We start from the raw sequence: 25,277 nt of genomic DNA on the forward strand, positions 1-25,277 counted from the left end.
AGCATGATGGGTGCGATCCTACCAGCACTAATGCACCGGATCCCATCAGAACTCCGCAGTTAAGCGTGCTCGGGCGAGAGTAGTACTAGGATGGGTGACCTCCTGGGAAGTCCTCGTGTTGCACCCCCCCTTTTTATTTTTACCGCATCTCCGGTCGGATGGACCGGAACGACAACCGGGCAATGGATTCTTAGGAAAATCGCACCGACCCCATTGCTATCAATCAGATCGCCAGTTGGCATGGGATAGGCAGGGTGCGGCTAGGTCGTAATAGGATTATATTAGTTTTTCGCTGGTAGCATGATGGGTGCGATCATACCAGCACTAATGCACCGGATCCCATCAGAACTCCGCAGTTAAGCGTGCTTGGGCGAGAGTAGTACTAGGATGGGTGACCTCCTGGGAAGCCCTCGTGTTGCACCCCCCCTTTTAATTTTTACCGCATCTCTGGTCGGATGGACCGGAACGAGAACCAGGGAATGGATTTTTAGGAAAATCGCACCGACCCCATCGCGTAGCAATGGGTATCGGTCAGATCGCCGGTTGGCATGAGATAGGCAGGGTGCGGCTAGGTCGTAATAGGATTATATTAGTTTTTCGCTGGTAGCATGATGGGTGCGATCATACCAGCACTAATGCACCGGATCCCATCAGAACTCCGCAGTTAAGCGTGCTTGGGCGAGAGTAGTACTAGGATGGGTGACCTCCTGGGAAGTCCTCGTGTTGCACCCCCCCTTTTTATTTTTACCGCATCTCCGGTCGGATGGACCGGAACGACAACCGGGCAATGGATTCTTAGGAAAATCGCACCGACCCCATCGCTATCAATCAGATCGCCAGTTGGCATGGGATAGGCAGGGTGCGGCTAGGTCGTAATAGGATTATATTAGTTTTTCGCTGGTAGCATGATGGGTGCGATCATACCAGCACTAATGCACCGGATCCCATCAGAACTCCGCAGTTAAGCGTGCTTGGGCGAGAGTAGTACTAGGATGGGTGACCTCCTGGGAAGTCCTCGTGTTGCACCCCCCCTTTTTATTTTTACCGCATCTCCGGTCGGATGGACCGGAACGACAACCGGGCAATGGATTCTTAGGAAAATCGCACCGACCCCATCGCGTAGCAATGGGTATCGATCAGATCGCCGGTTGGCATGGGATAGGCATGGTGCGGCTAGGTCGTAATAGGATTATATTAGTTTTTCGCTGGTAGCATGATGGGTGCGATCATACCATCACTAATGCACCGGATCCCATCAGAACTCCGCAGTTAATCGTGCTTGGGCGAAAGTAGTACTAGGATGGGTGACCTCCTGGGAAGTCCTCGTGTTGCACCCCCCCTTTTTATTTTTACCGCATCTCCGGTCGGATGGACCGGAACGACAACCGGGCAATGGATTCTTAGGAAAATCGCACCGACCCCATCGCGTAGCAATGGGTATCGATCAGATCGCCGGTTGGCATGGGATAGGCATGGTGCGGCTAGGTCGTAATAGGATTATATTAGTTTTTCGCTGGTAGCATGATGGGTGCGATCATACCAGCACTAATGCACCGGATCCCATCAGAACTCCGCAGTTAAGCGTGCTTGGGCGAGAGTAGTACTAGGATGGGTGACCTCCTGGGAAGTCCTCGTGTTGCACCCCCCCTTTTTATTTTTACCGCATCTCCGGTCGGATGGACCGGAACGACAACCGGGCAATGGATTCTTAGGAAAATCGCACCGACCCCATCGCTATCAATCAGATCGCCGGTTGGCATGGGATAGGCAGGGTGCGGCTAGGTCGTAATAGGATTATATTAGTTTTTCGCTGGTAGCATGATGGGTGCGATCATACCAGCACTAATGCACCGGATCCCATCAGAACTCCGCAGTTAAGCGTGCTTGGGCGAGAGTAGTACTAGGATGGGTGACCTCCTGGGAAGTCCTCGTGTTGCACCCCCCCTTTTAATTTTTACCGCATCTCTGGTCGGATGGACCGGAACGAGAACCAGGGAATGGATTTTTAGGAAAATCGCACCGACCCCATCGCGTAGCTATGGGTATCTGTCAGATCGCCGGTTGGCATGAGATAGGCAGGGTGCGGCTAGGTCGTAATAGGATTATATTAGTTTTTCGCTGGTAGCATGATGGGTGCGATCATACCAGCACTAATGCACCGGATCCCATCAGAACTCCGCAGTTAAGCGTGCTTGGGCGAGAGTAGTACTAGGATGGGTGACCTCCTGGGAAGTCCTCGTGTTGCACCCCCCCTTTTTATTTTTACCGCATCTCCGGTCGGATGGACCGGAACGACAACCGGGCAATGGATTCTTAGGAAAATCGCACCGACCCCATCGCGTAGCAATGGGTATCGATCAGATCGCCGGTTGGCATGGGATAGGCATGGTGCGGCTAGGTCGTAATAGGATTATATTAGTTTTTCGCTGGTAGCATGATGGGTGCGATCATACCAGCACTAATGCACCGGATCCCATCAGAACTCCGCAGTTAAGCGTGCTTGGGCGAGAGTAGTACTAGGATGGGTGACCTCCTGGGAAGTCCTCGTGTTGCACCCCTCCTTTTTATTTTTACCGCATCTCCGGTCGGATGGACCGGAACGACAACCGGGCAATGGATTCTTAGGAAAATCGCACCGACCCCATCGCGTAGCAATGGGTATCGATCAGATCGCCGGTTGGCATGGGATAGGCATGGTGCGGCTAGGTCGTAATAGGATTATATTAGTTTTTCGCTGGTAGCATGATGGGTGCGATCCTACCAGCACTAATGCACCGGATCCCATCAGAACTCCGCAGTTAAGCGTGCTCGGGCGAGAGTAGTACTAGGATGGGTGACCTCCTGGGAAGTCCTCGTGTTGCACCCCCCCTTTTTATTTTTACCGCATCTCCGGTCGGATGGACCGGAACGACAACCGGGCAATGGATTCTTAGGAAAATCGCACCGACCCCATTGCTATCAATCAGATCGCCAGTTGGCATGGGATAGGCAGGGTGCGGCTAGGTCGTAATAGGATTATATTAGTTTTTCGCTGGTAGCATGATGGGTGCGATCATACCAGCACTAATGCACCGGATCCCATCAGAACTCCGCAGTTAAGCGTGCTTGGGCGAGAGTAGTACTAGGATGGGTGACCTCCTGGGAAGCCCTCGTGTTGCACCCCCCCTTTTAATTTTTACCGCATCTCTGGTCGGATGGACCGGAACGAGAACCAGGGAATGGATTTTTAGGAAAATCGCACCGACCCCATCGCGTAGCAATGGGTATCGGTCAGATCGCCGGTTGGCATGAGATAGGCAGGGTGCGGCTAGGTCGTAATAGGATTATATTAGTTTTTCGCTGGTAGCATGATGGGTGCGATCATACCAGCACTAATGCACCGGATCCCATCAGAACTCCGCAGTTAAGCGTGCTTGGGCGAGAGTAGTACTAGGATGGGTGACCTCCTGGGAAGTCCTCGTGTTGCACCCCCCCTTTTTATTTTTACCGCATCTCCGGTCGGATGGACCGGAACGACAACCGGGCAATGGATTCTTAGGAAAATCGCACCGACCCCATCGCTATCAATCAGATCGCCAGTTGGCATGGGATAGGCAGGGTGCGGCTAGGTCGTAATAGGATTATATTAGTTTTTCGCTGGTAGCATGATGGGTGCGATCATACCAGCACTAATGCACCGGATCCCATCAGAACTCCGCAGTTAAGCGTGCTTGGGCGAGAGTAGTACTAGGATGGGTGACCTCCTGGGAAGTCCTCGTGTTGCACCCCCCCTTTTTATTTTTACCGCATCTCCGGTCGGATGGACCGGAACGACAACCGGGCAATGGATTCTTAGGAAAATCGCACCGACCCCATCGCGTAGCAATGGGTATCGATCAGATCGCCGGTTGGCATGGGATAGGCATGGTGCGGCTAGGTCGTAATAGGATTATATTAGTTTTTCGCTGGTAGCATGATGGGTGCGATCATACCAGCACTAATGCACCGGATCCCATCAGAACTCCGCAGTTAAGCGTGCTTGGGCGAGAGTAGTACTAGGATGGGTGACCTCCTGGGAAGTCCTCGTGTTGCACCCCCCCTTTTTATTTTTACCGCATCTCCGGTCGGATGGACCGGAACGACAACCGGGCAATGGATTCTTAGGAAAATCGCACCGACCCCATCGCTATCAATCAGATCGCCAGTTGGCATGGGATAGGCAGGGTGCGGCTAGGTCGTAATAGGATTATATTAGTTTTTCGCTGGTAGCATGATGGGTGCGATCATACCAGCACTAATGCACCGGATCCCATCAGAACTCCGCAGTTAAGCGTGCTTGGGCGAGAGTAGTACTAGGATGGGTGACCTCCTGGGAAGTCCTCGTGTTGCACCCCCCCTTTTAATTTTTACCGCATCTCTGGTCGGATGGACCGGAACGAGAACCAGGGAATGGATTTTTAGGAAAATCGCACCGACCCCATCGCGTAGCGATGGGTATCGGTCAGATCGCCGGTTGGCATGAGATAGGCAGGGTGCGGCTAGGTCGTAATAGGATTATATTAGTTTTTCGCTGGTAGCATGATGGGTGCGATCATACCAGCACTAATGCACCGGATCCCATCAGAACTCCGCAGTTAAGCGTGCTTGGGCGAGAGTAGTACTAGGATGGGTGACCTCCTGGGAAGTCCTCGTGTTGCACCCCCCCTTTTAATTTTTACCGCATCTCTGGTCGGATGGACCGGAACGAGAACCAGGGAATGGATTTTTAGGAAAATCGCACCGACCCCATCGCGTAGCAATGGGTATCGGTCAGATCGCCGGTTGGCATGAGATAGGCAGGGTGTGGCTAGGTCGTAATAGGATTATATTAGTTTTTCGCTGGTAGCATGATGGGTGCGATCATACCAGCACTAATGCACCGGATCCCATCAGAACTCCGCAGTTAAGCGTGCTTGGGCGAGAGTAGTACTAGGATGGGTGACCTCCTGGGAAGTCCTCGTGTTGCACCCCCCCTTTTTATTTTTACCGCATCTCCGGTCGGATGGACCGGAACGACAACCGGTCAATGGATTCTTAGGAAAGTCGCACCGACCCCATCGCGTAGCAATGGGTATCGATCAGATCGCCGGTTGGCATGGGATAGGCATGGTGCGGCTAGGTCGTAATAGGATTATATTAGTTTTTCGCTGGTAGCATGATGGGTGCGATCATACCAGCACTAATGCACCGGATCCCATCAGAACTCCGCAGTTAAGCGTGCTTGGGCGAGAGTAGTACTAGGATGGGTGACCTCCTGGGAAGTCCTCGTGTTGCACCCCCCCTTTTTATTTTTACCGCATCTCCGGTCGGATGGACCGGAACGACAACCGGGCAATGGATTCTTAGGAAAATCGCACTGACCCCATCGCTATCAATCAGATCGCCAGTTGGCATGGGATAGGCAGGGTGCGGCTAGGTCGTAATAGGATTATATTAGTTTTTCGCTGGTAGCATGATGGGTGCGATCATACCAGCACTAATGCACCGGATCCCATCAGAACTCCGCAGTTAAGCGTGCTTGGGCGAGAGTAGTACTAGGATGGGTGACCTCCTGGGAAGTCCTCGTGTTGCACCCCCCCTTTTAATTTTTACCGCATCTCTGGTCGGATGGACCGGAACGAGAACCAGGGAATGGATTTTTAGGAAAATCGCACCGACCCCATCGCGTAGCGATGGGTATCGGTCAGATCGCCGGTTGGCATGAGATAGGCAGGGTGCGGCTAGGTCGTAATAGGATTATATTAGTTTTTCGCTGGTAGCATGATGGGTGCGATCATACCAGCACTAATGCACCGGATCCCATCAGAACTCCGCAGTTAAGCGTGCTTGGGTGAGAGTAGTACTAGGATGGGTGACCTCCTGGGAAGTCCTCGTGTTGCACCCCCCCTTTTAATTTTTACCGCATCTCTGGTCGGATGGACCGGAACGAGAACCAGGGAATGGATTTTTAGGAAAATCGCACCGACCCCATCGCGTAGCAATGGGTATCGGTCAGATCGCCGGTTGGCATGAGATAGGCAGGGTGCGGCTAGGTCGTAATAGGATTATATTAGTTTTTCGCTGGTAGCATGATGGGTGCGATCATACCAGCACTAATGCACCGGATCCCATCAGAACTCCGCAGTTAAGCGTGCTTGGGCGAGAGTAGTACTAGGATGGGTGACCTCCTGGGAAGTCCTCGTGTTGCACCCCCCCTTTTTATTTTTACCGCATCTCCGGTCGGATGGACCGGAACGACAACCGGGCAATGGATTCTTAGGAAAATCGCACCGACCCCATCGCGTAGCAATGGGTATCGATCAGATCGCCGGTTGGCATGGGATAGGCATGGTGCGGCTAGGTCGTAATAGGATTATATTAGTTTTTCGCTGGTAGCATGATGGGTGCGATCATACCAGCACTAATGCACCGGATCCCATCAGAACTCCGCAGTTAAGCGTGCTTGGGCGAGAGTAGTACTAGGATGGGTGACCTCCTGGGAAGTCCTCGTGTTGCACCCCTCCTTTTTATTTTTACCGCATCTCCGGTCGGATGGACCGGAACGACAACCGGGCAATGGATTCTTAGGAAAATCGCACCGACCCCATCGCTATCAATCAGATCGCCAGTTGGCATGGGATAGGCAGGGTGCGGCTAGGTCGTAATAGGATTATATTAGTTTTTCGCTGGTAGCATGATGGGTGCGATCATACCAGCACTAATGCACCGGATCCCATCAGAACTCCGCAGTTAAGCGTGCTTGGGCGAGAGTAGTACTAGGATGGGTGACCTCCTGGGAAGTCCTCGTGTTGCACCCCCCCTTTTTATTTTTACCGCATCTCCGGTCGGATGGACCGGAACGACAACCGGGCAATGGATTCTTAGGAAAATCGCACCGACCCCATCGCGTAGCAATGGGTATCGATCAGATCGCCGGTTGGCATGGGATAGGCATGGTGCGGCTAGGTCGTAATAGGATTATATTAGTTTTTCGCTGGTAGCATGATGGGTGCGATCATACCAGCACTAATGCACCGGATCCCATCAGAACTCCGCAGTTAAGCGTGCTTGGGCGAGAGTAGTACTAGGATGGGTGACCTCCTGGGAAGTCCTCGTGTTGCACCCCCCCTTTTAATTTTTACCGCATCTCTGGTCGGATGGACCGGAACGAGAACCAGGGAATGGATTTTTAGGAAAATCGCACCGACCCCATCGCGTAGCAATGGGTATCGGTCAGATCGCCGGTTGGCATGAGATAGGCAGGGTGCGGCTAGGTCGTAATAGGATTATATTAGTTTTTCGCTGGTAGCATGATGGGTGCGATCATACCAGCACTAATGCACCGGATCCCATCAGAACTCCGCAGTTAAGCGTGCTTGGGCGAGAGTAGTACTAGGATGGGTGACCTCCTGGGAAGTCCTCGTGTTGCACCCCCCCTTTTTATTTTTACCGCATCTCCGGTCGGATGGACCGGAACGACAACCGGGCAATGGATTCTTAGGAAAATCGCACCGACCCCATCGCGTAGCAATGGGTATCGATCAGATCGCCGGTTGGCATGGGATAGGCATGGTGCGGCTAGGTCGTAATAGGATTATATTAGTTTTTCGCTGGTAGCATGATGGGTGCGATCATACCAGCACTAATGCACCGGATCCCATCAGAACTCCGCAGTTAAGCGTGCTTGGGCGAGAGTAGTACTAGGATGGGTGACCTCCTGGGAAGTCCTCGTGTTGCACCCCCCCTTTTTATTTTTACCGCATCTCCGGTCGGATGGACCGGAACGACAACCGGGCAATGGATTCTTAGGAAAATCGCACCGACCCCATCGCGTAGCAATGGGTATCGATCAGATCGCCGGTTGGCATGGGATAGGCATGGTGCGGCTAGGTCGTAATAGGATTATATTAGTTTTTCGCTGGTAGCATGATGGGTGCGATCATACCAGCACTAATGCACCGGATCCCATCAGAACTCCGCAGTTAAGCGTGCTTGGGCGAGAGTAGTACTAGGATGGGTGACCTCCTGGGAAGTCCTCGTGTTGCACCCCCCCTTTTTATTTTTACCGCATCTCCGGTCGGATGGACCGGAACGACAACCGGGCAATGGATTCTTAGGAAAATCGCACCGACCCCATCGCGTAGCAATGGGTATCGATCAGATCGCCGGTTGGCATGGGATAGGCATGGTGCGGCTAGGTCGTAATAGGATTATATTAGTTTTTCGCTGGTAGCATGATGGGTGCGATCATACCAGCACTAATGCACCGGATCCCATCAGAACTCCGCAGTTAAGCGTGCTTGGGCGAGAGTAGTACTAGGATGGGTGACCTCCTGGGAAGTCCTCGTGTTGCACCCCCCCTTTTTATTTTTACCGCATCTCCGGTCGGATGGACCGGAACGACAACCGGGCAATGGATTCTTAGGAAAATCGCACCGACCCCATCGCGTAGCGATGGGTATCGATCAGATCGCCGGTTGGCATGGGATAGGCATGGTGCGGCTAGGTCGTAATAGGATTATATTAGTTTTTCGCTGGTAGCATGATGGGTGCGATCATACCAGCACTAATGCACCGGATCCCATCAGAACTCCGCAGTTAAGCGTGGTTGGGCGAGAGTAGTACTAGGATGGGTGACCTCCTGGGAAGTCCTCGTGTTGCACCCCCCCTTTTTATTTTTACCGCATCTCCGGTCGGATGGACCGGAACGACAACCGGGCAATGGATTCTTAGGAAAATCGCACCGACCCCATCGCGTAGCAATGGGTATCGATCAGATCGCCGGTTGGCATGGGATAGGCATGGTGCGGCTAGGTCGTAATAGGATTATATTAGTTTTTCGCTGGTAGCATGATGGGTGCGATCATACCAGCACTAATGCACCGGATCCCATCAGAACTCCGCAGTTAATCGTGCTTGGGCGAGAGTAGTACTAGGATGGGTGACCTCCTGGGAAGTCCTCGTGTTGCACCCCCCCTTTTTATTTTTACCGCATCTCCGGTCGGATGGACCGGAACGACAACCGGGCAATGGATTCTTAGGAAAATCGCACCGACCCCATCGCGTAGCAATGGGTATCGATCAGATCGCCGGTTGGCATGGGATAGGCAGGGTGCGGCTAGGTCGTAATAGGATTATATTAGTTTTTCGCTGGTAGCATGATGGGTGCGATCATACCAGCACTAATGCACCGGATCCCATCAGAACTCCGCAGTTAAGCGTGCTTGGGCGAGAGTAGTACTAGGATGGGTGACCTCCTGGGAAGTCCTCGTGTTGCACCCCCCCTTTTTATTTTTACCGCATCTCCGGTCGGATGGACCGGAACGACAACCGGGCAATGGATTCTTAGGAAAATCGCACCGACCCCATCGCGTAGCGATGGGTATCGATCAGATCGCCGGTTGGCATGGGATAGGCATGGTGCGGCTAGGTCGTAATAGGATTATATTAGTTTTTCGCTGGTAGCATGATGGGTGCGATCATACCAGCACTAATGCACCGGATCCCATCAGAACTCCGCAGTTAAGCGTGCTTGGGCGAGAGTAGTACTAGGATGGGTGACCTCCTGGGAAGTCCTCGTGTTGCACCCCCCCTTTTTATTTTTACCGCATCTCCGGTCGGATGGACCGGAACGACAACCGGGCAATGGATTCTTAGGAAAATCGCACCGACCCCATCGCTATCAATCAGATCGCCAGTTGGCATGGGATAGGCAGGGTGCGGCTAGGTCGTAATAGGATTATATTTGTTTTTCGCTGGTAGCATGATGGGTGCGATCATACCAGCACTAATGCACCGGATCCCATCAGAACTCCGCAGTTAAGCGTGCTTGGGCGAGAGTAGTACTAGGATGGGTGACCTCCTGGGAAGTCCTCGTGTTGCACCCCCCCTTTTAATTTTTACCGCATCTCTGGTCGGATGGACCGGAACGAGAACCAGGGAATGGATTTTTAGGAAAATCGCACCGACCCCATCGCGTAGCGATGGGTATCGGTCAGATCGCCGGTTGGCATGAGATAGGCAGGGTGCGGCTAGGTCGTAATAGGATTATATTAGTTTTTCGCTGGTAGCATGATGGGTGCGATCATACCAGCACTAATGCACCGGATCCCATAAGAACTCCGCAGTTAAGCGTGCTTGGGCGAGAGTAGTACTAGGATGGGTGACCTCCTGGGAAGTCCTCGTGTTGCACCCCCCCTTTTAATTTTTACCGCATCTCTGGTCGGATGGACCGGAACGAGAACCAGGGAATGGATTTTTAGGAAAATCGCACCGACCCCATCGCGTAGCAATGGGTATCGGTCAGATCGCCGGTTGGCATGAGATAGGCAGGGTGCGGCTAGGTCGTAATAGGATTATATTAGTTTTTCGCTGGTAGCATGATGGGTGCGATCATACCAGCACTAATGCACCGGATCCCATCAGAACTCCGCAGTTAAGCGTGCTTGGGCGAGAGTAGTACTAGGATGGGTGACCTCCTGGGAAGTCCTCGTGTTGCACCCCCCCTTTTTATTTTTACCGCATCTCCGGTCGGATGGACCGGAACGACAACCGGGCAATGGATTCTTAGGAAAATCGCACCGACCCCATCGCGTAGCAATGGGTATCGATCAGATCGCCGGTTGGCATGGGATAGGCATGGTGCGGCTAGGTCGTAATAGGATTATATTAGTTTTTCGCTGGTAGCATGATGGGTGCGATCATACCAGCACTAATGCACTGGATCCCATCAGAACTCCGCAGTTAAGCGTGCTTGGGCGAGAGTAGTACTAGGATGGGTGACCTCCTGGGAAGTCCTCGTGTTGCACCCCCCCTTTTAATTTTTACCGCATCTCTGGTCGGATGGACCGGAACGAGAACCAGGGAATGGATTTTTAGGAAAATCGCACCGACCCCATCGCGTAGCAATGGGTATCGGTCAGATCGCCGGTTGGCATGAGATAGGCAGGGTGCGGCTAGGTCGTAATAGGATTATATTAGTTTTTCGCTGGTAGCATGATGGGTGCGATCATACCAGCACTAATGCACCGGATCCCATCAGAACTCCGCAGTTAAGCGTGCTTGGGCGAGAGTAGTACTAGGATGGGTGACCTCCTGGGAAGTCCTCGTGTTGCACCCCCCCTTTTTATTTTTACCGCATCTCCGGTCGGATGGACCGGAACGACAACCGGGCAATGGATTCTTAGGAAAATCGCACCGACCCCATCGCGTAGCAATGGGTATCGATCAGATCGCCGGTTGGCATGGGATAGGCATGGTGCGGCTAGGTCGTAATAGGATTATATTAGTTTTTCGCTGGTAGCATGATGGGTGCGATCATACCAGCACTAATGCACCGGATCCCATCAGAACTCCGCAGTTAATCGTGCTTGGGCGAGAGTAGTACTAGGATGGGTGACCTCCTGGGAAGTCCTCGTGTTGCACCCCCCCTTTTTATTTTTACCGCATCTCCGGTCGGATGGACCGGAACGACAACCGGGCAATGGATTCTTAGGAAAATCGCACCGACCCCATCGCGTAGCAATGGGTATCGATCAGATCGCCGGTTGGCATGGGATAGGCAGGGTGCGGCTAGGTCGTAATAGGATTATATTAGTTTTTCGCTGGTAGCATGATGGGTGCGATCATACCAGCACTAATGCACCGGATCCCATCAGAACTCCGCAGTTAAGCGTGCTTGGGCGAGAGTAGTACTAGGATGGGTGACCTCCTGGGAAGTCCTCGTGTTGCACCCCCCCTTTTTATTTTTACCGCATCTCCGGTCGGATGGACCGGAACGACAACCGGGCAATGGATTCTTAGGAAAATCGCACCGACCCCATCGCGTAGCGATGGGTATCGATCAGATCGCCGGTTGGCATGGGATAGGCATGGTGCGGCTAGGTCGTAATAGGATTATATTAGTTTTTCGCTGGTAGCATGATGGGTGCGATCATACCAGCACTAATGCACCGGATCCCATCAGAACTCCGCAGTTAAGCGTGGTTGGGCGAGAGTAGTACTAGGATGGGTGACCTCCTGGGAAGTCCTCGTGTTGCACCCCCCCTTTTAATTTTTACCGCATCTCTGGTCGGATGGACCGGAACGAGAACCAGGGAATGGATTTTTAGGAAAATCGCACCGACCCCATCGCGTAGCTATGGGTATCGGTCAGATCGCCGGTTGGCATGAGATAGGCAGGGTGCGGCTAGGTCGTAATAGGATTATATTAGTTTTTCGCTGGTAGCATGATGGGTGCGATCATACCAGCACTAATGCACCGGATCCCATCAGAACTCCGCAGTTAAGCGTGCTTGGGCGAGAGTAGTACTAGGATGGGTGACCTCCTGGGAAGTCCTCGTGTTGCACCCCCCCTTTTTATTTTTACCGCATCTCCGGTCGGATGGACCGGAACGACAACCGGGCAATGGATTTTTAGGAAAATCGCACCGACCCCATCGCGTAGCGATGGGTATCGGTCAGATCGCCGGTTGGCATGAGATAGGCAGGGTGCGGCTAGGTCGTAATAGGATTATATTAGTTTTTCGCTGGTAGCATGATGGGTGCGATCATACCAGCACTAATGCACCGGATCCCATAAGAACTCCGCAGTTAAGCGTGCTTGGGCGAGAGTAGTACTAGGATGGGTGACCTCCTGGGAAGTCCTCGTGTTGCACCCCCCCTTTTAATTTTTACCGCATCTCTGGTCGGATGGACCGGAACGAGAACCAGGGAATGGATTTTTAGGAAAATCGCACCGACCCCATCGCGTAGCAATGGGTATCGGTCAGATCGCCGGTTGGCATGAGATAGGCAGGGTGCGGCTAGGTCGTAATAGGATTATATTAGTTTTTCGCTGGTAGCATGATGGGTGCGATCATACCAGCACTAATGCACCGGATCCCATCAGAACTCCGCAGTTAAGCGTGCTTGGGCGAGAGTAGTACTAGGATGGGTGACCTCCTGGGAAGTCCTCGTGTTGCACCCCCCCTTTTTATTTTTACCGCATCTCCGGTCGGATGGACCGGAACGACAACCGGGCAATGGATTCTTAGGAAAATCGCACCGACCCCATCGCGTAGCAATGGGTATCGATCAGATCGCCGGTTGGCATGGGATAGGCATGGTGCGGCTAGGTCGTAATAGGATTATATTAGTTTTTCGCTGGTAGCATGATGGGTGCGATCATACCAGCACTAATGCACTGGATCCCATCAGAACTCCGCAGTTAAGCGTGCTTGGGCGAGAGTAGTACTAGGATGGGTGACCTCCTGGGAAGTCCTCGTGTTGCACCCCCCCTTTTAATTTTTACCGCATCTCTGGTCGGATGGACCGGAACGAGAACCAGGGAATGGATTTTTAGGAAAATCGCACCGACCCCATCGCGTAGCAATGGGTATCGGTCAGATCGCCGGTTGGCATGAGATAGGCAGGGTGCGGCTAGGTCGTAATAGGATTATATTAGTTTTTCGCTGGTAGCATGATGGGTGCGATCATACCAGCACTAATGCACCGGATCCCATCAGAACTCCGCAGTTAAGCGTGCTTGGGCGAGAGTAGTACTAGGATGGGTGACCTCCTGGGAAGTCCTCGTGTTGCACCCCCCCTTTTTATTTTTACCGCATCTCCGGTCGGATGGACCGGAACGACAACCGGGCAATGGATTCTTAGGAAAATCGCACCGACCCCATCGCGTAGCAATGGGTATCGATCAGATCGCCGGTTGGCATGGGATAGGCATGGTGCGGCTAGGTCGTAATAGGATTATATTAGTTTTTCGCTGGTAGCATGATGGGTGCGATCATACCAGCACTAATGCACCGGATCCCATCAGAACTCCGCAGTTAATCGTGCTTGGGCGAGAGTAGTACTAGGATGGGTGACCTCCTGGGAAGTCCTCGTGTTGCACCCCCCCTTTTTATTTTTACCGCATCTCCGGTCGGATGGACCGGAACGACAACCGGGCAATGGATTCTTAGGAAAATCGCACCGACCCCATCGCGTAGCAATGGGTATCGATCAGATCGCCGGTTGGCATGGGATAGGCAGGGTGCGGCTAGGTCGTAATAGGATTATATTAGTTTTTCGCTGGTAGCATGATGGGTGCGATCATACCAGCACTAATGCACCGGATCCCATCAGAACTCCGCAGTTAAGCGTGCTTGGGCGAGAGTAGTACTAGGATGGGTGACCTCCTGGGAAGTCCTCGTGTTGCACCCCCCCTTTTTATTTTTACCGCATCTCCGGTCGGATGGACCGGAACGACAACCGGGCAATGGATTCTTAGGAAAATCGCACCGACCCCATCGCGTAGCGATGGGTATCGATCAGATCGCCGGTTGGCATGGGATAGGCATGGTGCGGCTAGGTCGTAATAGGATTATATTAGTTTTTCGCTGGTAGCATGATGGGTGCGATCATACCAGCACTAATGCACCGGATCCCATCAGAACTCCGCAGTTAAGCGTGGTTGGGCGAGAGTAGTACTAGGATGGGTGACCTCCTGGGAAGTCCTCGTGTTGCACCCCCCCTTTTAATTTTTACCGCATCTCTGGTCGGATGGACCGGAACGAGAACCAGGGAATGGATTTTTAGGAAAATCGCACCGACCCCATCGCGTAGCTATGGGTATCGGTCAGATCGCCGGTTGGCATGAGATAGGCAGGGTGCGGCTAGGTCGTAATAGGATTATATTAGTTTTTCGCTGGTAGCATGATGGGTGCGATCATACCAGCACTAATGCACCGGATCCCATCAGAACTCCGCAGTTAAGCGTGCTTGGGCGAGAGTAGTACTAGGATGGGTGACCTCCTGGGAAGTCCTCGTGTTGCACCCCCCCTTTTTATTTTTACCGCATCTCCGGTCGGATGGACCGGAACGACAACCGGGCAATGGATTCTTAGGAAAATCGCACCGACCCCATCGCGTAGCAATGGGTATCGATCAGATCGCCGGTTGGCATGGGATAGGCATGGTGCGGCTAGGTCGTAATAGGATTATATTAGTTTTTCGCTGGTAGCATGATGGGTGCGATCATACCAGCACTAATGCACCGGATCCCATCAGAACTCCGCAGTTAAGCGTGCTTGGGCGAGAGTAGTACTAGGATGGGTGACCTCCTGGGAAGTCCTCGTGTTGCACCCCCCCTTTTAATTTTTACCGCATCTCTGGTCGGATGGACCGGAACGAGAACCAGGGAATGGATTTTTAGGAAAATCGCACCGACCCCATCGCGTAGCAATGGGTATCGGTCAGATCGCCGGTTGGCATGAGATAGGCAGGGTGCGGCTAGGTCGTAATAGGATTATATTAGTTTTTCGCTGGTAGCATGATGGGTGCGATCATACCAGCACTAATGCACCGGATCCCATCAGAACTCCGCAGTTAAGCGTGCTTGGGCGAGAGTAGTACTAGGATGGGTGACCTCCTGGGAAGTCCTCGTGTTGCACCCCCCCTTTTTATTTTTACCGCATCTCCGGTCGGATGGACCGGAACGACAACCGGGCAATGGATTCTTAGGAAAATCGCACCGACCCCATCGCGTAGCAATGGGTATCGATCAGATCGCCGGTTGGCATGGGATAGGCATGGTGCGGCTAGGTCGTAATAGGATTATATTAGTTTTTCGCTGGTAGCATGATGGGTGCGATCATACCAGCACTAATGCACCGGATCCCATCAGAACTCCGCAGTTAAGCGTGCTTGGGCGAGAGTAGTACTAGGATGGGTGACCTCCTGGGAAGTCCTCGTGTTGCACCCCCCCTTTTAATTTTTACCGCATCTCTGGTCGGATGGACCGGAACGAGAACCAGGGAATGGATTTTTAGGAAAATCGCACCGACCCCATCGCGTAGCAATGGGTATCGGTCAGATCGCCGGTTGGCATGAGATAGGCAGGGTGCGGCTAGGTCGTAATAGGATTATATTAGTTTTTCGCTGGTAGCATGATGGGTGCGATCATACCAGCACTAATGCACCGGATCCCATCAGAACTCCGCAGTTAAGCGTGCTTGGGCGAGAGTAGTACTAGGATGGGTGACCTCCTGGGAAGTCCTCGTGTTGCACCCCCCCTTTTTATTTTTACCGCATCTCCGGTCGGATGGACCGGAACGACAACCGGGCAATGGATTCTTAGGAAAATCGCACCGACCCCATCGCGTAGCAATGGGTATCGATCAGATCGCCGGTTGGCATGGGATAGGCATGGTGCGGCTAGGTCGTAATAGGATTATATTAGTTTTTCGCTGGTAGCATGATGGGTGCGATCATACCAGCACTAATGCACCGGATCCCATCAGAACTCCGCAGTTAATCGTGCTTGGGCGAGAGTAGTACTAGGATGGGTGACCTCCTGGGAAGTCCTCGTGTTGCACCCCCCCTTTTTATTTTTACCGCATCTCCGGTCGGATGGACCGGAACGACAACCGGGCAATGGATTCTTAGGAAAATCGCACCGACCCCATCGCGTAGCAATGGGTATCGATCAGATCGCCGGTTGGCATGGGATAGGCAGGGTGCGGCTAGGTCGTAATAGGATTATATTAGTTTTTCGCTGGTAGCATGATGGGTGCGATCATACCAGCACTAATGCACCGGATCCCATCAGAACTCCGCAGTTAAGCGTGCTTGGGCGAGAGTTGTACTAGGATGGGTGACCTCCTGGAAGTCCTCGTGTTGCACCCCCCCTTTTTATTTTTACCGCATCTCCGGTCGGATGGACCGGAACGACAACCGGGCAATGGATTCTTAGGAAAATCGCACCGACCCCATCGCGTAGCGATGGGTATCGATCAGATCGCCGGTTGGCATGGGATAGGCATGGTGCGGCTAGGTCGTAATAGGATTATATTAGTTTTTCGCTGGTAGCATGATGGGTGCGATCATACCAGCACTAATGCACCGGATCCCATCAGAACTCCGCAGTTAAGCGTGCTTGGGCGAGAGTAGTACTAGGATGGGTGACCTCCTGGGAAGTCCTCGTGTTGCACCCCCCCTTTTAATTTTTACCGCATCTCTGGTCGGATGGACCGGAACGAGAACCAGGGAATGGATTTTTAGGAAAATCGCACCGACCCCATCGCGTAGCTATGGGTATCGGTCAGATCGCCGGTTGGCATGAGATAGGCAGGGTGCGGCTAGGTCGTAATAGGATTATATTAGTTTTTCGCTGGTAGCATGATGGGTGCGATCATACCAGCACTAATGCACCGGATCCCATCAGAACTCCGCAGTTAAGCGTGCTTGGGCGAGAGTAGTACTAGGATGGGTGACCTCCTGGGAAGTCCTCGTGTTGCACCCCCCCTTTTTATTTTTACCGCATCTCCGGTCGGATGGACCGGAACGACAACCGGGCAATGGATTCTTAGGAAAATCGCACCGACCCCATCGCGTAGCAATGGGTATCGATCAGATCGCCGGTTGGCATGGGATAGGCATGGTGCGGCTAGGTCGTAATAGGATTATATTAGTTTTTCGCTGGTAGCATGATGGGTGCGATCATACCAGCACTAATGCACCGGATCCCATCAGAACTCCGCAGTTAAGCGTGCTTGGGCGAGAGTAGTACTAGGATGGGTGACCTCCTGGGAAGTCCTCGTGTTGCACCCCCCCTTTTAATTTTTACCGCATCTCTGGTCGGATGGACCGGAACGAGAACCAGGGAATGGATTTTTAGGAAAATCGCACCGACCCCATCGCGTAGCAATGGGTATCGGTCAGATCGCCGGTTGGCATGAGATAGGCAGGGTGCGGCTAGGTCGTAATAGGATTATATTAGTTTTTCGCTGGTAGCATGATGGGTGCGATCATACCAGCACTAATGCACCGGATCCCATCAGAACTCCGCAGTTAAGCGTGCTTGGGCGAGAGTAGTACTAGGATGGGTGACCTCCTGGGAAGTCCTCGTGTTGCACCCCCCCTTTTTATTTTTACCGCATCTCCGGTCGGATGGACCGGAACGACAACCGGGCAATGGATTCTTAGGAAAATCGCACCGACCCCATCGCGTAGCAATGGGTATCGATCAGATCGCCGGTTGGCATGGGATAGGCATGGTGCGGCTAGGTCGTAATAGGATTATATTAGTTTTTCGCTGGTAGCATGATGGGTGCGATCATACCAGCACTAATGCACCGGATCCCATCAGAACTCCGCAGTTAATCGTGCTTGGGCGAGAGTAGTACTAGGATGGGTGACCTCCTGGGAAGTCCTCGTGTTGCACCCCCCCTTTTTATTTTTACCGCATCTCCGGTCGGATGGACCGGAACGACAACCGGGCAATGGATTCTTAGGAAAATCGCACCGACCCCATCGCGTAGCAATGGGTATCGATCAGATCGCCGGTTGGCATGGGATAGGCAGGGTGCGGCTAGGTCGTAATAGGATTATATTAGTTTTTCGCTGGTAGCATGATGGGTGCGATCATACCAGCACTAATGCACCGGATCCCATCAGAACTCCGCAGTTAAGCGTGCTTGGGCGAGAGTAGTACTAGGATGGGTGACCTCCTGGGAAGTCCTCGTGTTGCACCCCCCCTTTTTATTTTTACCGCATCTCCGGTCGGATGGACCGGAACGACAACCGGGCAATGGATTCTTAGGAAAATCGCACCGACCCCATCGCGTAGCGATGGGTATCGATCAGATCGCCGGTTGGCATGGGATAGGCATGGTGCGGCTAGGTCGTAATAGGATTATATTAGTTTTTCGCTGGTAGCATGATGGGTGCGATCATACCAGCACTAATGCACCGGATCCCATCAGAACTCCGCAGTTAAGCGTGCTTGGGCGAGAGTAGTACTAGGATGGGTGACCTCCTGGGAAGTCCTCGTGTTGCACCCCCCCTTTTTATTTTTACCGCATCTCCGGTCGGATGGACCGGAACGACAACCGGGCAATGGATTCTTAGGAAAATCGCACCGACCCCATCGCGTAGCAATGGGTATCGATCAGATCGCCGGTTGGCATGGGATAGGCATGGTGCGGCTAGGTCGTAATAGGATTATATTAGTTTTTCGCTGGTAGCATGATGGGTGCGATCATACCAGCACTAATGCACCGGATCCCATCAGAACTCCGCAGTTAATCGTGCTTGGGCGAGAGTAGTACTAGGATGGGTGACCTCCTGGGAAGTCCTCGTGTTGCACCCCCCCTTTTTATTTTTACCGCATCTCCGGTCGGATGGACCGGAACGACAACCGGGCAATGGATTCTTAGGAAAATCGCACCGACCCCATCGCGTAGCAATGGGTATCGATCAGATCGCCGGTTGGCATGGGATAGGCAGGGTGCGGCTAGGTCGTAATAGGATTATATTAGTTTTTCGCTGGTAGCATGATGGGTGCGATCATACCAGCACTAATGCACCGGATCCCATCAGAACTCCGCAGTTAAGCGTGCTTGGGCGAGAGTTGTACTAGGATGGGTGACCTCCTGGAAGTCCTCGTGTTGCACCCCCCCTTTTTATTTTTACCGCATCTCCGGTCGGATGGACCGGAACGACAACCGGGCAATGGATTCTTAGGAAAATCGCACCGACCCCATCGCGTAGCGATGGGTATCGATCAGATCGCCGGTTGGCATGGGATAGGCATGGTGCGGCTAGGTCGTAATAGGATTATATTAGTTTTTCGCTGGTAGCATGATGGGTGCGATCATACCAGCACTAATGCACCGGATCCCATCAGAACTCCGCAGTTAAGCGTGCTTGGGCGAGAGTAGTACTAGGATGGGTGACCTCCTGGGAAGTCCTCGTGTTGCACCCCCCCTTTTAATTTTTACCGCATCTCTGGTCGGATGGACCGGAACGAGAACCAGGGAATGGATTTTTAGGAAAATCGCACCGACCCCATCGCGTAGCTATGGGTATCGGTCAGATCGCCGGTTGGCATGAGATAGGCAGGGTGCGGCTAGGTCGTAATAGGATTATATTAGTTTTTCGCTGGTAGCATGATGGGTGCGATCATACCAGCACTAATGCACCGGATCCCATCAGAACTCCGCAGTTAAGCGTGCTTGGGCGAGAGTAGTACTAGGATGGGTGACCTCCTGGGAAGTCCTCGTGTTGCACCCCCCCTTTTTATTTTTACCGCATCTCCGGTCGGATGGACCGGAACGACAACCGGGCAATGGATTCTTAGGAAAATCGCACCGACCCCATCGCGTAGCAATGGGTATCGATCAGATCGCCGGTTGGCATGGGATAGGCATGGTGCGGCTAGGTCGTAATAGGATTATATTAGTTTTTCGCTGGTAGCATGATGGGTGCGATCATACCAGCACTAATGCACCGGATCCCATCAGAACTCCGCAGTTAAGCGTGCTTGGGCGAGAGTAGTACTAGGATGGGTGACCTCCTGGGAAGTCCTCGTGTTGCACCCCCCCTTTTAATTTTTACCGCATCTCTGGTCGGATGGACCGGAACGAGAACCAGGGAATGGATTTTTAGGAAAATCGCACCGACCCCATCGCGTAGCAATGGGTATCGGTCAGATCGCCGGTTGGCATGAGATAGGCAGGGTGCGGCTAGGTCGTAATAGGATTATATTAGTTTTTCGCTGGTAGCATGATGGGTGCGATCATACCAGCACTAATGCACCGGATCCCATCAGAACTCCGCAGTTAAGCGTGCTTGGGCGAGAGTAGTACTAGGATGGGTGACCTCCTGGGAAGTCCTCGTGTTGCACCCCCCCTTTTTATTTTTACCGCATCTCCGGTCGGATGGACCGGAACGACAACCGGGCAATGGATTCTTAGGAAAATCGCACCGACCCCATCGCGTAGCAATGGGTATCGATCAGATCGCCGGTTGGCATGGGATAGGCATGGTGCGGCTAGGTCGTAATAGGATTATATTAGTTTTTCGCTGGTAGCATGATGGGTGCGATCATACCAGCACTAATGCACCGGATCCCATCAGAACTCCGCAGTTAATCGTGCTTGGGCGAGAGTAGTACTAGGATGGGTGACCTCCTGGGAAGTCCTCGTGTTGCACCCCCCCTTTTTATTTTTACCGCATCTCCGGTCGGATGGACCGGAACGACAACCGGGCAATGGATTCTTAGGAAAATCGCACCGACCCCATCGCGTAGCAATGGGTATCGATCAGATCGCCGGTTGGCATGGGATAGGCAGGGTGCGGCTAGGTCGTAATAGGATTATATTAGTTTTTCGCTGGTAGCATGATGGGTGCGATCATACCAGCACTAATGCACCGGATCCCATCAGAACTCCGCAGTTAAGCGTGCTTGGGCGAGAGTAGTACTAGGATGGGTGACCTCCTGGGAAGTCCTCGTGTTGCACCCCCCCTTTTTATTTTTACCGCATCTCCGGTCGGATGGACCGGAACGACAACCGGGCAATGGATTCTTAGGAAAATCGCACCGACCCCATCGCGTAGCGATGGGTATCGATCAGATCGCCGGTTGGCATGGGATAGGCATGGTGCGGCTAGGTCGTAATAGGATTATATTAGTTTTTCGCTGGTAGCATGATGGGTGCGATCATACCAGCACTAATGCACCGGATCCCATCAGAACTCCGCAGTTAAGCGTGCTTGGGCGAGAGTAGTACTAGGATGGGTGACCTCCTGGGAAGTCCTCGTGTTGCACCCCCCCTTTTTATTTTTACCGCATCTCCGGTCGGATGGACCGGAACGACAACCGGGCAATGGATTCTTAGGAAAATCGCACCGACCCCATCGCGTAGCAATGGGTATCGATCAGATCGCCGGTTGGCATGGGATAGGCATGGTGCGGCTAGGTCGTAATAGGATTATATTAGTTTTTCGCTGGTAGCATGATGGGTGCGATCATACCAGCACTAATGCACCGGATCCCATCAGAACTCCGCAGTTAATCGTGCTTGGGCGAGAGTAGTACTAGGATGGGTGACCTCCTGGGAAGTCCTCGTGTTGCACCCCCCCTTTTTATTTTTACCGCATCTCCGGTCGGATGGACCGGAACGACAACCGGGCAATGGATTCTTAGGAAAATCGCACCGACCCCATCGCGTAGCAATGGGTATCGATCAGATCGCCGGTTGGCATGGGATAGGCAGGGTGCGGCTAGGTCGTAATAGGATTATATTAGTTTTTCGCTGGTAGCATGATGGGTGCGATCATACCAGCACTAATGCACCGGATCCCATCAGAACTCCGCAGTTAAGCGTGCTTGGGCGAGAGTAGTACTAGGATGGGTGACCTCCTGGGAAGTCCTCGTGTTGCACCCCCCCTTTTTATTTTTACCGCATCTCCGGTCGGATGGACCGGAACGACAACCGGGCAATGGATTCTTAGGAAAATCGCACCGACCCCATCGCGTAGCGATGGGTATCGATCAGATCGCCGGTTGGCATGGGATAGGCATGGTGCGGCTAGGTCGTAATAGGATTATATTAGTTTTTCGCTGGTAGCATGATGGGTGCGATCATACCAGCACTAATGCACCGGATCCCATCAGAACTCCGCAGTTAAGCGTGCTTGGGCGAGAGTAGTACTAGGATGGGTGACCTCCTGGGAAGTCCTCGTGTTGCACCCCCCCCTTTTTATTTTTACCGCATCTCCGGTCGGATGGACCGGAACGACAACCGGGCAATGGATTCTTAGGAAAATCGCACCGACCCCATCGCTATCAATCAGATCGCCAGTTGGCATGGGATAGGCAGGGTGCGGCTAGGTCGTAATAGGATTATATTTGTTTTTCGCTGGTAGCATGATGGGTGCGATCATACCAGCACTAATGCACCGGATCCCATCAGAACTCCGCAGTTAAGCGTGCTTGGGCGAGAGTAGTACTAGGATGGGTGACCTCCTGGGAAGTCCTCGTGTTGCACCCCCCCTTTTAATTTTTACCGCATCTCTGGTCGGATGGACCGGAACGAGAACCAGGGAATGGATTTTTAGGAAAATCGCACCGACCCCATCGCGTAGCGATGGGTATCGGTCAGATCGCCGGTTGGCATGAGATAGGCAGGGTGCGGCTAGGTCGTAATAGGATTATATTAGTTTTTCGCTGGTAGCATGATGGGTGCGATCATACCAGCACTAATGCACCGGATCCCATAAGAACTCCGCAGTTAAGCGTGCTTGGGCGAGAGTAGTACTAGGATGGGTGACCTCCTGGGAAGTCCTCGTGTTGCACCCCCCCTTTTAATTTTTACCGCATCTCTGGTCGGATGGACCGGAACGAGAACCAGGGAATGGATTTTTAGGAAAATCGCACCGACCCCATCGCGTAGCAATGGGTATCGGTCAGATCGCCGGTTGGCATGAGATAGGCAGGGTGCGGCTAGGTCGTAATAGGATTATATTAGTTTTTCGCTGGTAGCATGATGGGTGCGATCATACCAGCACTAATGCACCGGATCCCATCAGAACTCCGCAGTTAAGCGTGCTTGGGCGAGAGTAGTACTAGGATGGGTGACCTCCTGGGAAGTCCTCGTGTTGCACCCCCCCTTTTTATTTTTACCGCATCTCCGGTCGGATGGACCGGAACGACAACCGGGCAATGGATTCTTAGGAAAATCGCACCGACCCCATCGCGTAGCAATGGGTATCGATCAGATCGCCGGTTGGCATGGGATAGGCATGGTGCGGCTAGGTCGTAATAGGATTATATTAGTTTTTCGCTGGTAGCATGATGGGTGCGATCATACCAGCACTAATGCACCGGATCCCATCAGAACTCCGCAGTTAAGCGTGCTTGGGCGAGAGTTGTACTAGGATGGGTGACCTCCTGGGAAGTCCTCGTGTTGCACCCCCCCTTTTTATTTTTACCGCATCTCCGGTCGGATGGACCGGAACGACAACCGGGCAATGGATTCTTAGGAAAATCGCACCGACCCCATCGCGTAGCAATGGGTATCGATCAGATCGCCGGTTGGCATGGGATAGGCAGGGTGCGGCTAGGTCGTAATAGGATTATATTAGTTTTTCGCTGGTAGCATGATGGGTGCGATCATACCAGCACTAATGCACCGGATCCCATCAGAACTCCGCAGTTAAGCGTGCTTGGGCGAGAGTTGTACTAGGATGGGTGACCTCCTGGGAAGTCCTCGTGTTGCACCCCCCCTTTTTATTTTTACCGCATCTCCGGTCGGATGGACCGGAACGACAACCGGGCAATGGATTCTTAGGAAAATCGCACCGACCCCATCGCGTAGCAATGGGTATCGATCAGATCGCCGGTTGGCATGGGATAGGCATGGTGCGGCTAGGTCGTAATAGGATTATATTAGTTTTTCGCTGGTAGCATGATGGGTGCGATCATACCAGCACTAATGCACCGGATCCCATCAGAACTCCGCAGTTAAGCGTGCTTGGGCGAGAGTAGTACTAGGATGGGTGACCTCCTGGGAAGTCCTCGTGTTGCACCCCCCCTTTTAATTTTTACCGCATCTCTGGTCGGATGGACCGGAACGAGAACCAGGGAATGGATTTTTAGGAAAATCGAACCGACCCCATCGCGTAGCTATGGGTATCGGTCAGATCGCCGGTTGGCATGAGATAGGCAGGGTGCGGCTAGGTCGTAATAGGATTATATTAGTTTTTCGCTGGTAGCATGATGGGTGCGATCATACCAGCACTAATGCACCGGATCCCATCAGAACTCCGCAGTTAAGCGTGCTTGGGCGAGAGTAGTACTAGGATGGGTGTCCTCCTGGGAAGTCCTCGTGTTGCACCCCCCCTTTTTATTTTTACCGCATCTCCGGTCGGATGGACCGGAACGACAACCGGGCAATGGATTCTTAGGAAAATCGCACCGACCCCATCGCGTAGCAATGGGTATCGATCAGATCGCCGGTTGGCATGGGATAGGCATGGTGCGGCTAGGTCGTAATAGGATTATATTAGTTTTTCGCTGGTAGCATGATGGGTGCGATCATACCAGCACTAATGCACCGGATCCCATCAGAACTCCGCAGTTAAGCGTGCTTGGGCGAGAGTAGTACTAGGATGGGTGACCTCCTGGGAAGTCCTCGTGTTGCACCCCCCCTTTTTATTTTTACCGCATCTCCGGTCGGATGGACCGGAACGACAACCGGGCAATGGATTCTTAGGAAAATCGCACCGACCCCATCGCGTAGCAATGGGTATCGATCAGATCGCCGGTTGGCATGGGATAGGCAGGGTGCGGCTAGGTCGTAATAGGATTATATTAGTTTTTCGCTGGTAGCATGATGGGTGCGATCATACCAGCACTAATGCACCGGATCCCATCAGAACTCCGCAGTTAAGCGTGCTTGGGCGAGAGTTGTACTAGGATGGGTGACCTCCTGGGAAGTCCTCGTGTTGCACCCCCCCTT

General features: G+C 52.7%; 83 non-coding genes across 83 annotated transcripts; all 83 read left to right on the plus strand.

The window, feature by feature from the left end:
* Positions 1 to 8: 8 nt before the first annotated feature.
* On the plus strand, positions 9 to 127 carry LOC122288174. Its single transcript, XR_006235444.1, has one exon. It is a non-coding gene; the product is annotated as a 5S ribosomal RNA (ribosomal RNA).
* Positions 128 to 305: 178 nt separating this feature from the next.
* LOC122287071 lies at positions 306 to 424 on the plus strand. The gene has a single exon (XR_006234377.1). It is a non-coding gene; the product is annotated as a 5S ribosomal RNA (ribosomal RNA).
* A 189-nt stretch (positions 425 to 613) lies between these two features.
* LOC122284930 lies at positions 614 to 732 on the plus strand. The gene has a single exon (XR_006232276.1). It is a non-coding gene; the product is annotated as a 5S ribosomal RNA (ribosomal RNA).
* A 178-nt stretch (positions 733 to 910) lies between these two features.
* LOC122284932 lies at positions 911 to 1,029 on the plus strand. The gene has a single exon (XR_006232277.1). It is a non-coding gene; the product is annotated as a 5S ribosomal RNA (ribosomal RNA).
* A 189-nt stretch (positions 1,030 to 1,218) lies between these two features.
* On the plus strand, positions 1,219 to 1,337 carry LOC122283234. The gene has a single exon (XR_006230710.1). It is a non-coding gene; the product is annotated as a 5S ribosomal RNA (ribosomal RNA).
* A 189-nt stretch (positions 1,338 to 1,526) lies between these two features.
* On the plus strand, positions 1,527 to 1,645 carry LOC122284933. The gene has a single exon (XR_006232278.1). It is a non-coding gene; the product is annotated as a 5S ribosomal RNA (ribosomal RNA).
* Positions 1,646 to 1,823: 178 nt separating this feature from the next.
* Positions 1,824 to 1,942, plus strand: LOC122284934. The gene has a single exon (XR_006232279.1). It is a non-coding gene; the product is annotated as a 5S ribosomal RNA (ribosomal RNA).
* A 189-nt stretch (positions 1,943 to 2,131) lies between these two features.
* Positions 2,132 to 2,250, plus strand: LOC122284935. The gene has a single exon (XR_006232280.1). It is a non-coding gene; the product is annotated as a 5S ribosomal RNA (ribosomal RNA).
* A 189-nt stretch (positions 2,251 to 2,439) lies between these two features.
* On the plus strand, positions 2,440 to 2,558 carry LOC122284936. Its single transcript, XR_006232281.1, has one exon. It is a non-coding gene; the product is annotated as a 5S ribosomal RNA (ribosomal RNA).
* A 189-nt stretch (positions 2,559 to 2,747) lies between these two features.
* Positions 2,748 to 2,866, plus strand: LOC122288175. Its single transcript, XR_006235445.1, has one exon. It is a non-coding gene; the product is annotated as a 5S ribosomal RNA (ribosomal RNA).
* A 178-nt stretch (positions 2,867 to 3,044) lies between these two features.
* LOC122287072 lies at positions 3,045 to 3,163 on the plus strand. Its single transcript, XR_006234378.1, has one exon. It is a non-coding gene; the product is annotated as a 5S ribosomal RNA (ribosomal RNA).
* Positions 3,164 to 3,352: 189 nt separating this feature from the next.
* On the plus strand, positions 3,353 to 3,471 carry LOC122284937. The gene has a single exon (XR_006232282.1). It is a non-coding gene; the product is annotated as a 5S ribosomal RNA (ribosomal RNA).
* A 178-nt stretch (positions 3,472 to 3,649) lies between these two features.
* On the plus strand, positions 3,650 to 3,768 carry LOC122284939. Its single transcript, XR_006232284.1, has one exon. It is a non-coding gene; the product is annotated as a 5S ribosomal RNA (ribosomal RNA).
* Positions 3,769 to 3,957: 189 nt separating this feature from the next.
* Positions 3,958 to 4,076, plus strand: LOC122284940. The gene has a single exon (XR_006232285.1). It is a non-coding gene; the product is annotated as a 5S ribosomal RNA (ribosomal RNA).
* A 178-nt stretch (positions 4,077 to 4,254) lies between these two features.
* On the plus strand, positions 4,255 to 4,373 carry LOC122284941. Its single transcript, XR_006232286.1, has one exon. It is a non-coding gene; the product is annotated as a 5S ribosomal RNA (ribosomal RNA).
* Positions 4,374 to 4,562: 189 nt separating this feature from the next.
* Positions 4,563 to 4,681, plus strand: LOC122284942. Its single transcript, XR_006232287.1, has one exon. It is a non-coding gene; the product is annotated as a 5S ribosomal RNA (ribosomal RNA).
* A 189-nt stretch (positions 4,682 to 4,870) lies between these two features.
* Positions 4,871 to 4,989, plus strand: LOC122284943. The gene has a single exon (XR_006232288.1). It is a non-coding gene; the product is annotated as a 5S ribosomal RNA (ribosomal RNA).
* Positions 4,990 to 5,178: 189 nt separating this feature from the next.
* Positions 5,179 to 5,297, plus strand: LOC122284944. Its single transcript, XR_006232289.1, has one exon. It is a non-coding gene; the product is annotated as a 5S ribosomal RNA (ribosomal RNA).
* A 178-nt stretch (positions 5,298 to 5,475) lies between these two features.
* On the plus strand, positions 5,476 to 5,594 carry LOC122284945. Its single transcript, XR_006232290.1, has one exon. It is a non-coding gene; the product is annotated as a 5S ribosomal RNA (ribosomal RNA).
* Positions 5,595 to 5,783: 189 nt separating this feature from the next.
* On the plus strand, positions 5,784 to 5,902 carry LOC122287760. Its single transcript, XR_006235047.1, has one exon. It is a non-coding gene; the product is annotated as a 5S ribosomal RNA (ribosomal RNA).
* Positions 5,903 to 6,091: 189 nt separating this feature from the next.
* Positions 6,092 to 6,210, plus strand: LOC122284946. Its single transcript, XR_006232291.1, has one exon. It is a non-coding gene; the product is annotated as a 5S ribosomal RNA (ribosomal RNA).
* A 189-nt stretch (positions 6,211 to 6,399) lies between these two features.
* LOC122284948 lies at positions 6,400 to 6,518 on the plus strand. The gene has a single exon (XR_006232292.1). It is a non-coding gene; the product is annotated as a 5S ribosomal RNA (ribosomal RNA).
* A 178-nt stretch (positions 6,519 to 6,696) lies between these two features.
* Positions 6,697 to 6,815, plus strand: LOC122284949. Its single transcript, XR_006232293.1, has one exon. It is a non-coding gene; the product is annotated as a 5S ribosomal RNA (ribosomal RNA).
* A 189-nt stretch (positions 6,816 to 7,004) lies between these two features.
* Positions 7,005 to 7,123, plus strand: LOC122284951. Its single transcript, XR_006232295.1, has one exon. It is a non-coding gene; the product is annotated as a 5S ribosomal RNA (ribosomal RNA).
* A 189-nt stretch (positions 7,124 to 7,312) lies between these two features.
* Positions 7,313 to 7,431, plus strand: LOC122284952. The gene has a single exon (XR_006232297.1). It is a non-coding gene; the product is annotated as a 5S ribosomal RNA (ribosomal RNA).
* A 189-nt stretch (positions 7,432 to 7,620) lies between these two features.
* LOC122284953 lies at positions 7,621 to 7,739 on the plus strand. Its single transcript, XR_006232298.1, has one exon. It is a non-coding gene; the product is annotated as a 5S ribosomal RNA (ribosomal RNA).
* A 189-nt stretch (positions 7,740 to 7,928) lies between these two features.
* LOC122284954 lies at positions 7,929 to 8,047 on the plus strand. Its single transcript, XR_006232299.1, has one exon. It is a non-coding gene; the product is annotated as a 5S ribosomal RNA (ribosomal RNA).
* Positions 8,048 to 8,236: 189 nt separating this feature from the next.
* Positions 8,237 to 8,355, plus strand: LOC122284955. The gene has a single exon (XR_006232300.1). It is a non-coding gene; the product is annotated as a 5S ribosomal RNA (ribosomal RNA).
* Positions 8,356 to 8,544: 189 nt separating this feature from the next.
* Positions 8,545 to 8,663, plus strand: LOC122288638. Its single transcript, XR_006235893.1, has one exon. It is a non-coding gene; the product is annotated as a 5S ribosomal RNA (ribosomal RNA).
* A 189-nt stretch (positions 8,664 to 8,852) lies between these two features.
* On the plus strand, positions 8,853 to 8,971 carry LOC122287665. Its single transcript, XR_006234954.1, has one exon. It is a non-coding gene; the product is annotated as a 5S ribosomal RNA (ribosomal RNA).
* Positions 8,972 to 9,160: 189 nt separating this feature from the next.
* Positions 9,161 to 9,279, plus strand: LOC122284956. The gene has a single exon (XR_006232301.1). It is a non-coding gene; the product is annotated as a 5S ribosomal RNA (ribosomal RNA).
* A 189-nt stretch (positions 9,280 to 9,468) lies between these two features.
* On the plus strand, positions 9,469 to 9,587 carry LOC122284957. Its single transcript, XR_006232302.1, has one exon. It is a non-coding gene; the product is annotated as a 5S ribosomal RNA (ribosomal RNA).
* A 178-nt stretch (positions 9,588 to 9,765) lies between these two features.
* On the plus strand, positions 9,766 to 9,884 carry LOC122284959. Its single transcript, XR_006232303.1, has one exon. It is a non-coding gene; the product is annotated as a 5S ribosomal RNA (ribosomal RNA).
* A 189-nt stretch (positions 9,885 to 10,073) lies between these two features.
* On the plus strand, positions 10,074 to 10,192 carry LOC122287351. Its single transcript, XR_006234648.1, has one exon. It is a non-coding gene; the product is annotated as a 5S ribosomal RNA (ribosomal RNA).
* Positions 10,193 to 10,381: 189 nt separating this feature from the next.
* On the plus strand, positions 10,382 to 10,500 carry LOC122284960. The gene has a single exon (XR_006232304.1). It is a non-coding gene; the product is annotated as a 5S ribosomal RNA (ribosomal RNA).
* Positions 10,501 to 10,689: 189 nt separating this feature from the next.
* LOC122287379 lies at positions 10,690 to 10,808 on the plus strand. The gene has a single exon (XR_006234675.1). It is a non-coding gene; the product is annotated as a 5S ribosomal RNA (ribosomal RNA).
* Positions 10,809 to 10,997: 189 nt separating this feature from the next.
* Positions 10,998 to 11,116, plus strand: LOC122284961. The gene has a single exon (XR_006232305.1). It is a non-coding gene; the product is annotated as a 5S ribosomal RNA (ribosomal RNA).
* Positions 11,117 to 11,305: 189 nt separating this feature from the next.
* Positions 11,306 to 11,424, plus strand: LOC122287666. The gene has a single exon (XR_006234955.1). It is a non-coding gene; the product is annotated as a 5S ribosomal RNA (ribosomal RNA).
* A 189-nt stretch (positions 11,425 to 11,613) lies between these two features.
* LOC122284963 lies at positions 11,614 to 11,732 on the plus strand. Its single transcript, XR_006232307.1, has one exon. It is a non-coding gene; the product is annotated as a 5S ribosomal RNA (ribosomal RNA).
* A 189-nt stretch (positions 11,733 to 11,921) lies between these two features.
* On the plus strand, positions 11,922 to 12,040 carry LOC122288640. The gene has a single exon (XR_006235894.1). It is a non-coding gene; the product is annotated as a 5S ribosomal RNA (ribosomal RNA).
* A 189-nt stretch (positions 12,041 to 12,229) lies between these two features.
* On the plus strand, positions 12,230 to 12,348 carry LOC122284964. The gene has a single exon (XR_006232308.1). It is a non-coding gene; the product is annotated as a 5S ribosomal RNA (ribosomal RNA).
* A 189-nt stretch (positions 12,349 to 12,537) lies between these two features.
* On the plus strand, positions 12,538 to 12,656 carry LOC122287352. Its single transcript, XR_006234649.1, has one exon. It is a non-coding gene; the product is annotated as a 5S ribosomal RNA (ribosomal RNA).
* Positions 12,657 to 12,845: 189 nt separating this feature from the next.
* On the plus strand, positions 12,846 to 12,964 carry LOC122284965. Its single transcript, XR_006232309.1, has one exon. It is a non-coding gene; the product is annotated as a 5S ribosomal RNA (ribosomal RNA).
* Positions 12,965 to 13,153: 189 nt separating this feature from the next.
* Positions 13,154 to 13,272, plus strand: LOC122287380. Its single transcript, XR_006234676.1, has one exon. It is a non-coding gene; the product is annotated as a 5S ribosomal RNA (ribosomal RNA).
* A 189-nt stretch (positions 13,273 to 13,461) lies between these two features.
* LOC122284966 lies at positions 13,462 to 13,580 on the plus strand. The gene has a single exon (XR_006232310.1). It is a non-coding gene; the product is annotated as a 5S ribosomal RNA (ribosomal RNA).
* Positions 13,581 to 13,769: 189 nt separating this feature from the next.
* Positions 13,770 to 13,888, plus strand: LOC122287667. Its single transcript, XR_006234956.1, has one exon. It is a non-coding gene; the product is annotated as a 5S ribosomal RNA (ribosomal RNA).
* Positions 13,889 to 14,077: 189 nt separating this feature from the next.
* Positions 14,078 to 14,196, plus strand: LOC122284967. Its single transcript, XR_006232311.1, has one exon. It is a non-coding gene; the product is annotated as a 5S ribosomal RNA (ribosomal RNA).
* Positions 14,197 to 14,385: 189 nt separating this feature from the next.
* Positions 14,386 to 14,504, plus strand: LOC122288641. Its single transcript, XR_006235895.1, has one exon. It is a non-coding gene; the product is annotated as a 5S ribosomal RNA (ribosomal RNA).
* Positions 14,505 to 14,693: 189 nt separating this feature from the next.
* Positions 14,694 to 14,812, plus strand: LOC122284968. Its single transcript, XR_006232312.1, has one exon. It is a non-coding gene; the product is annotated as a 5S ribosomal RNA (ribosomal RNA).
* Positions 14,813 to 15,001: 189 nt separating this feature from the next.
* LOC122284969 lies at positions 15,002 to 15,120 on the plus strand. The gene has a single exon (XR_006232313.1). It is a non-coding gene; the product is annotated as a 5S ribosomal RNA (ribosomal RNA).
* Positions 15,121 to 15,309: 189 nt separating this feature from the next.
* Positions 15,310 to 15,428, plus strand: LOC122284970. The gene has a single exon (XR_006232314.1). It is a non-coding gene; the product is annotated as a 5S ribosomal RNA (ribosomal RNA).
* Positions 15,429 to 15,617: 189 nt separating this feature from the next.
* On the plus strand, positions 15,618 to 15,736 carry LOC122284971. Its single transcript, XR_006232315.1, has one exon. It is a non-coding gene; the product is annotated as a 5S ribosomal RNA (ribosomal RNA).
* Positions 15,737 to 15,925: 189 nt separating this feature from the next.
* Positions 15,926 to 16,044, plus strand: LOC122284972. The gene has a single exon (XR_006232316.1). It is a non-coding gene; the product is annotated as a 5S ribosomal RNA (ribosomal RNA).
* Positions 16,045 to 16,233: 189 nt separating this feature from the next.
* On the plus strand, positions 16,234 to 16,352 carry LOC122287668. The gene has a single exon (XR_006234957.1). It is a non-coding gene; the product is annotated as a 5S ribosomal RNA (ribosomal RNA).
* Positions 16,353 to 16,541: 189 nt separating this feature from the next.
* On the plus strand, positions 16,542 to 16,659 carry LOC122283163. The gene has a single exon (XR_006230643.1). It is a non-coding gene; the product is annotated as a 5S ribosomal RNA (ribosomal RNA).
* Positions 16,660 to 16,848: 189 nt separating this feature from the next.
* On the plus strand, positions 16,849 to 16,967 carry LOC122284975. Its single transcript, XR_006232318.1, has one exon. It is a non-coding gene; the product is annotated as a 5S ribosomal RNA (ribosomal RNA).
* A 189-nt stretch (positions 16,968 to 17,156) lies between these two features.
* On the plus strand, positions 17,157 to 17,275 carry LOC122284976. The gene has a single exon (XR_006232319.1). It is a non-coding gene; the product is annotated as a 5S ribosomal RNA (ribosomal RNA).
* A 189-nt stretch (positions 17,276 to 17,464) lies between these two features.
* On the plus strand, positions 17,465 to 17,583 carry LOC122284977. The gene has a single exon (XR_006232320.1). It is a non-coding gene; the product is annotated as a 5S ribosomal RNA (ribosomal RNA).
* Positions 17,584 to 17,772: 189 nt separating this feature from the next.
* LOC122284978 lies at positions 17,773 to 17,891 on the plus strand. Its single transcript, XR_006232321.1, has one exon. It is a non-coding gene; the product is annotated as a 5S ribosomal RNA (ribosomal RNA).
* A 189-nt stretch (positions 17,892 to 18,080) lies between these two features.
* On the plus strand, positions 18,081 to 18,199 carry LOC122287669. The gene has a single exon (XR_006234958.1). It is a non-coding gene; the product is annotated as a 5S ribosomal RNA (ribosomal RNA).
* Positions 18,200 to 18,388: 189 nt separating this feature from the next.
* Positions 18,389 to 18,507, plus strand: LOC122284979. The gene has a single exon (XR_006232322.1). It is a non-coding gene; the product is annotated as a 5S ribosomal RNA (ribosomal RNA).
* A 189-nt stretch (positions 18,508 to 18,696) lies between these two features.
* Positions 18,697 to 18,815, plus strand: LOC122284980. Its single transcript, XR_006232323.1, has one exon. It is a non-coding gene; the product is annotated as a 5S ribosomal RNA (ribosomal RNA).
* Positions 18,816 to 19,004: 189 nt separating this feature from the next.
* On the plus strand, positions 19,005 to 19,123 carry LOC122287670. Its single transcript, XR_006234959.1, has one exon. It is a non-coding gene; the product is annotated as a 5S ribosomal RNA (ribosomal RNA).
* A 189-nt stretch (positions 19,124 to 19,312) lies between these two features.
* Positions 19,313 to 19,430, plus strand: LOC122283164. Its single transcript, XR_006230644.1, has one exon. It is a non-coding gene; the product is annotated as a 5S ribosomal RNA (ribosomal RNA).
* A 189-nt stretch (positions 19,431 to 19,619) lies between these two features.
* On the plus strand, positions 19,620 to 19,738 carry LOC122284981. The gene has a single exon (XR_006232324.1). It is a non-coding gene; the product is annotated as a 5S ribosomal RNA (ribosomal RNA).
* Positions 19,739 to 19,927: 189 nt separating this feature from the next.
* On the plus strand, positions 19,928 to 20,046 carry LOC122284982. Its single transcript, XR_006232325.1, has one exon. It is a non-coding gene; the product is annotated as a 5S ribosomal RNA (ribosomal RNA).
* A 189-nt stretch (positions 20,047 to 20,235) lies between these two features.
* On the plus strand, positions 20,236 to 20,354 carry LOC122284983. Its single transcript, XR_006232326.1, has one exon. It is a non-coding gene; the product is annotated as a 5S ribosomal RNA (ribosomal RNA).
* Positions 20,355 to 20,543: 189 nt separating this feature from the next.
* Positions 20,544 to 20,662, plus strand: LOC122284984. The gene has a single exon (XR_006232327.1). It is a non-coding gene; the product is annotated as a 5S ribosomal RNA (ribosomal RNA).
* Positions 20,663 to 20,851: 189 nt separating this feature from the next.
* LOC122287672 lies at positions 20,852 to 20,970 on the plus strand. The gene has a single exon (XR_006234961.1). It is a non-coding gene; the product is annotated as a 5S ribosomal RNA (ribosomal RNA).
* Positions 20,971 to 21,159: 189 nt separating this feature from the next.
* LOC122284986 lies at positions 21,160 to 21,278 on the plus strand. The gene has a single exon (XR_006232329.1). It is a non-coding gene; the product is annotated as a 5S ribosomal RNA (ribosomal RNA).
* Positions 21,279 to 21,467: 189 nt separating this feature from the next.
* Positions 21,468 to 21,586, plus strand: LOC122284987. Its single transcript, XR_006232330.1, has one exon. It is a non-coding gene; the product is annotated as a 5S ribosomal RNA (ribosomal RNA).
* Positions 21,587 to 21,775: 189 nt separating this feature from the next.
* Positions 21,776 to 21,894, plus strand: LOC122287673. Its single transcript, XR_006234962.1, has one exon. It is a non-coding gene; the product is annotated as a 5S ribosomal RNA (ribosomal RNA).
* Positions 21,895 to 22,083: 189 nt separating this feature from the next.
* LOC122284988 lies at positions 22,084 to 22,202 on the plus strand. Its single transcript, XR_006232331.1, has one exon. It is a non-coding gene; the product is annotated as a 5S ribosomal RNA (ribosomal RNA).
* A 189-nt stretch (positions 22,203 to 22,391) lies between these two features.
* On the plus strand, positions 22,392 to 22,510 carry LOC122284989. The gene has a single exon (XR_006232332.1). It is a non-coding gene; the product is annotated as a 5S ribosomal RNA (ribosomal RNA).
* Positions 22,511 to 22,689: 179 nt separating this feature from the next.
* LOC122284991 lies at positions 22,690 to 22,808 on the plus strand. Its single transcript, XR_006232333.1, has one exon. It is a non-coding gene; the product is annotated as a 5S ribosomal RNA (ribosomal RNA).
* Positions 22,809 to 22,997: 189 nt separating this feature from the next.
* LOC122287354 lies at positions 22,998 to 23,116 on the plus strand. The gene has a single exon (XR_006234651.1). It is a non-coding gene; the product is annotated as a 5S ribosomal RNA (ribosomal RNA).
* Positions 23,117 to 23,305: 189 nt separating this feature from the next.
* LOC122284992 lies at positions 23,306 to 23,424 on the plus strand. Its single transcript, XR_006232334.1, has one exon. It is a non-coding gene; the product is annotated as a 5S ribosomal RNA (ribosomal RNA).
* Positions 23,425 to 23,613: 189 nt separating this feature from the next.
* On the plus strand, positions 23,614 to 23,732 carry LOC122287458. Its single transcript, XR_006234751.1, has one exon. It is a non-coding gene; the product is annotated as a 5S ribosomal RNA (ribosomal RNA).
* A 189-nt stretch (positions 23,733 to 23,921) lies between these two features.
* On the plus strand, positions 23,922 to 24,040 carry LOC122287459. Its single transcript, XR_006234752.1, has one exon. It is a non-coding gene; the product is annotated as a 5S ribosomal RNA (ribosomal RNA).
* A 189-nt stretch (positions 24,041 to 24,229) lies between these two features.
* Positions 24,230 to 24,348, plus strand: LOC122284993. The gene has a single exon (XR_006232335.1). It is a non-coding gene; the product is annotated as a 5S ribosomal RNA (ribosomal RNA).
* Positions 24,349 to 24,537: 189 nt separating this feature from the next.
* Positions 24,538 to 24,656, plus strand: LOC122287443. Its single transcript, XR_006234737.1, has one exon. It is a non-coding gene; the product is annotated as a 5S ribosomal RNA (ribosomal RNA).
* Positions 24,657 to 24,845: 189 nt separating this feature from the next.
* On the plus strand, positions 24,846 to 24,964 carry LOC122284994. The gene has a single exon (XR_006232336.1). It is a non-coding gene; the product is annotated as a 5S ribosomal RNA (ribosomal RNA).
* A 189-nt stretch (positions 24,965 to 25,153) lies between these two features.
* LOC122287460 lies at positions 25,154 to 25,272 on the plus strand. Its single transcript, XR_006234753.1, has one exon. It is a non-coding gene; the product is annotated as a 5S ribosomal RNA (ribosomal RNA).
* Positions 25,273 to 25,277: the final 5 nt, after the last annotated feature.

Source organism: Carya illinoinensis, chromosome 11 (genome assembly GCF_018687715.1).
Source record: "Carya illinoinensis cultivar Pawnee chromosome 11, C.illinoinensisPawnee_v1, whole genome shotgun sequence".
NCBI lineage: Eukaryota > Viridiplantae > Streptophyta > Magnoliopsida > Fagales > Juglandaceae > Carya > Carya illinoinensis.